The sequence below is a fragment of the Triticum dicoccoides genome, chromosome 4B, assembly GCF_002162155.2.
Source record: "Triticum dicoccoides isolate Atlit2015 ecotype Zavitan chromosome 4B, WEW_v2.0, whole genome shotgun sequence".
NCBI classification, from domain to species: Eukaryota; Viridiplantae; Streptophyta; class Magnoliopsida; order Poales; family Poaceae; genus Triticum; species Triticum dicoccoides.
The window spans coordinates 129,698,050-129,703,252 of record NC_041387.1 but is presented as its reverse complement, the minus strand read 5'-3'; positions in this window follow the sequence as shown (position 1 = coordinate 129,703,252).

Sequence of the window (5,203 nt, the reverse complement as noted above, 5' to 3'; positions counted from 1 at the left end):
AAGTAGAAAGACAGGAGTAACTAGTTACACATAAATATATTTTTTGACAGAGAGATACTCCCTCTGTAAAGAAATATACAAATCTTTTATATCATAGGCTCACCTTGCCGAGAAATATACTCCCTCTGCAATGCACGGGCATTATGGGGGTTCAACTTTTTTATGGGGGTTCAGCTGAGAATATAATACTCAGATAGGCTCACGGTTCTGCACTTTGGGCCGCAGGCCGACCCTGCATGTTTGGGGGCCCATGTGTTCTACCTCAGCGCTTTTCATATTGCAAGCGATCGGTACTGCGCTGATTTTAGATGCTGTCGCAAGGCGAATACACAAAATTGAATAAAGCACGACATCTATTGGAATGAAATCGAACGACAGTTCCTAACCAGCAATCAGAGTTGCAATTCTATCAACAATATACCATGTGATAAATAATACTGTCGTACTACTTATACACACAGGACACTTGTTTCACCATGCCAGATTATTACATCAAAATCTCTCGGAGGATAGATCAGTTCGGCAGTTGCGTGCTGCTACTGAAGAATTTCAAAGTTGATTTGGACCAGCTCTCCTTGCCGAGAAAGTTCGATTTTGACATCATCCCCTACCGCCAGATATGATTTAGATTTGAACCTTGACCATCCTTTATCATCAATCATCATGCGACCATCCTTTGTACTTACGGTATATTGAGTAGGTTCATTCACACCAAGGCTGCGCATGGTAAGAGAAACTTGGCCGCGGTCGCCCGGATAGTTGAACAACTCCCTCGTTGCTCTAGGAATTCTCTGTTTGAAAACAAGAAGACATACCCAAACAGTTAGATCAACATAGTGAATCATGTGAAACAACATGGAAAGAAAAAAGAACGAAGCACTTGGGCGGCCAATGCTTACCAAGAAGGTGGACATGTCTGTTTTTGTAAGGACTTTGGTATATGAAGTGCGAACTGCAGCCCAGTCTGTTGCCGGTACAACTGTATGGGCCGGACCAAATGCAAGTGCAAGTGTTGGTGCAGGTGCCGAAGCCGCTGCTGCTGCCGGAGATGGTGCTCCTTGTAGAGCTGGTGCCGGTGTCGATGCCCGATCCTCCGGTAGATTAGACTGATCCGCTGACACGGTCGGTGCCCAATCCTCAGCTCGATCAGACTGAGTTGCCGCTGCTTTCAATGCTAGAGCAACTGCCGGTGCTCGATCTATGCGAGATAGCGGCGATCGTGCCTGGTCTGCTATGATCAGCTTTCTAACTTGACTAGGATCCGTGACCGTGATCCAGTTTTTTTCTTCATTTCTTTTAAACACCGAGAAGGACTAATTTTGGCGTTTTTGTTAAACCAAACTGCAATTCATCATAGGGATTCAGCTTGTACTCAGACAACAGACTGATCCAATTTTTTCTAGTAATATAAGTGATGGACAGTGCCTTCGTTACGGACACGACATAAGAAGTGAAACCTGCAAAAATAGCCATCGTAGAGCAAACCAAACGGTTTATTCTGTGATGAATGTCACATGGCAAAACCTGCATTGTAAAATTGCAGGAAAAGAAAGAAAACATGACATTAAATCAATAAGATATAGACAGTAAATCAATAAGATTTACTTGATGTGACACGAGTGAATCCTTACCAGGAAATCACTATGTTGAAGTACTAAATAGAAGATTGATCGTCCAACTACGCGTGGCATGCAGGGGCCCTGCCTACTCCCACAAGAAGGACATTCCAAAGGTCGTGACAAATCATATGGACCGAACATCCATGGGACTGGAAATCCTGGTGGGTGCGATAAACCCTGCAATGCATACAGATATTGAAGTGTAACCATAATTGATAAACCGTCCTCACAAAAAATATGATCTGGATACTTCAAAATGTACAGACTGAATTGAGTGGACAGACATTAACATAGACCGTTCTCAGGACTGACCACACACCAAAAGCGGCAGTACTAATAAACAATACAGGGTTCACAAACACAAATCAAGTACTGAACAATAGTACTTACTACAGACAAGCAAAGTTGCACTAACTAAACTCTGCAGACTATTTCTTCCCACCGACCTACGGGATGAACACCGCATAACTGACTAGGCCATGGACTTCGTGTGAGATGTCTACATGCACCATCACCATCTTGTCAACCTTGGAGAACCTAACAGAGTGGTCTTTCCACTCATAAACATGATGATGAAGACAGGCCGCATCAGATTTGTTGGGAAGCTTTACAAGAACCACACCCTTCGTAATTGAAGGCACAACCAGGAAATTGTTGTGGTCAAGTACAGCCTCGAGAACACGCCTGACAACAATGCTACAGGAAAACACTAGTTCAGGACACGTGGCGACAAGGACACAACATCTGGATAGTTCAGCAGTAGAACTCATCATCAGGTCTTCCAGTTCACACGGCATGACTTTGAGAACCTCATCTCCACCGCGGACCTGGTTCTAATTCAAACAGAAACCATATTTCATTACTACCTCCGTTCAGAAATATAAGATGATTTTCGATATTATACTCCATATATGACTACATATACGCACAGAAATGAGTGAACAAAGACACTAGAACATGTCTTCAAAGGCATGAGAGCAGAGGGATTACATGCAATATCCATAACACAAGTTACTGAGGCAAATATACCCTCTTAAAAGGTAGCATTGATGTTCATAAAGTACTCCCTCTGTCCCAAAGTTATTTTCTTAGATTTGTCTACATACAGATGTATCAAGTCACATTTTCGTATTAGATACATCCGTATCTAGACAAATCTAAGACAAGAAATTTGGGACAGAGGGAGTAGTTGAAAGTAATCTATAAGAAATCAGTGTCAACCTCTCGCATGTTTTGGTCACAAGAGGAATTTAGAACCATCATTTGGCACACTAAAATCACATGCAAGATCACCCAGAAAGTTGTACTACCAGTACTAGTACTGCGTGTTAGATAAAAAACACGATCAAGACCGAGAAAAAGATCGTCAACAAGAAACATTACCTGGACTTGCTTAATGAGGGATCCCGGAGAGGGGGGCTTGGACAGGGCGATGGCTTTGAGCTTGTCTGCGGTAGTTTCGGCGGGGTGCTTGCGCTTCTTCGTACCATGAGCCTCGACAGTTTTGGCCAGAGCCATAGACATCACGTCGGCCGGTGCTCCGGCGTCCATCCAAGAGAGGAAGCTGAGAGAGAAGAGTGAAAGGAGGAACAAGATGAGGGAGAAGCGAAGCGAGTGGGGGTTTTCTTCAAGAGAGGAAGCTGAGAGAGAAGAGTGAAATGATGGTTGCTTCGTCCTTCCAACTTACTGCTGAAAAGGAGGGGGCTTTGTGATTTGACGGCTCATTCGGCATTACTGCGGTGGTTCAATCAGGGTAGTCTACCGTCACTCTACTATAGAATAATTTAGTGCATGGCTGGTGGACCCAAGTGTTGGGTGTCCCACACATCGGCGAAAGTGAGTAGTTTAGTGCATGGCTGGAGGAGGATCCGCACGGTAGAGCGTGTCCATTGTTTTTCATTCTGAAGAAAAACATGATTACAACAAGCGTTTCCACTCTTACGACGGAGGAGTGCGAAACACAGTAGCCACTTGAACATAGACAGTGCTCCTACTACTAGGCATGTGCAGTGGTTCATACGTCAGTACTACACAATCTTGTTGCTGTGTTGTGCCCATGTCAACTACTCCTATATGTAACATAGTACCGCTTTTTCGACTGTCCGGTCGAGAATGAACGGTGAGATCAATGTTAACAGAACTAGGTCCACAGCGCACAGAGAGTACGGTGCTACAGTACTCCACGAAACATGAACCATATGAAGCACATCCTATAGTGTTAGACAGGGTGTATGAAGGGTGCACGGGATGGGAGCAAAAGTTCCCTTCTCGACCCACTTTTGGGTGTTTGGCAAAGTGCATGAAGGGTGCATGAGTCCACACTAGTAGGTTGACAAAAATACACGAAGAGGAAACAACTATATTGAGATGAGAATGCAACCAAACACACCCACACGCTTTGTGCTACAGTGATGGATCTACACCGTCTGTGTTTGATCCAACGGTCATGTTGCGCCAAGACAGGGACATGCCCATGCAGAGGGCGCCTAAACACCACCGAAGTCCCTCTGCTTCTCGAGGCGCACGACGTTGGTGATGCAGGGTGCAACCGCCCATAGAGCCCGCTCCCGGTCGACGGGAGCCAGCTCATCAAAGACGGCGTCCAATGGCACGAATGGATTCCGGTGACGGAGCCCTGAAAGGATTCGCCTGGCAACGGCAACGGCAGCGTGCAACCCCTCCTTGTCCAGCTCAGCCCCCACCATCGCGCGGAGACGGCTCAGCTCCTCGGAGATATAGGTGAAGAAGGAGACCAGGTCAGGAAGCCGCAGCTCATTGAAGTCGACCGGGTTTAGCCCGATGGCCGGCATCGTCGCGCTGGCACGACGGTAGGCATCGCGCAACCGCAACACGTGCATGGCAACTTGGTTCACCAAGTGGCTAAGGCGATCCTGGACCTCGTCATGATCGGCCTGCTCGCGCTCCAGCTGGCTCCCCTGACGGCCTATCGTATCTCCCGCTTTCTGCAGCAACGCCGCCGATGCCTCGAGCATCTTTGTGCTGGACGTCTGCCGCTTTTGAAGCTCCGTGAACTCCCGCACATAACGGAGGAGCATGGCACTCCTCTCCTCCTTGATCTCACGGAGTCCACGTCCTTGTCCCTGAGCTCCGCATCCTTGGCATGGAGCTCCTGTGTCAGGCGCCTCACCTCGGACTCCGTGATCTGCTGTGCCGCCATGGCACCAGGTAGAAGCAATGGGGAGAGAAATCAAAGGGGGCGAAACGGTTGAAAGGCAATGCAATCTACGGGAAGGCAGAGGGAGCCAGCCGAGGAGCAGGGAATCTTTTGGTTTTCACCATGGTAAAACACCAGTCGATGACTTCTCACATCAGGGAGCAGTGGGTTTTTACAGGCGGAGTCATCATGACTAATTGCTACCGTGCCTGCTCCCGTCAATCAAAAAATTAAAATTCCTACCGCGCCTACTCCTGTCAATCAAAAAATTTAAAATCCTGTCGCACCCAAACACCAGAGCAACGTTGCGGTAGATATTTAAATTTACCTGCCGGCAAGTAGATAAAAAAAGGGGTGAAAAAACAAATGTGGCGGCGGCCTAGCTAATCGGTCGAACTAGCCCAACTAG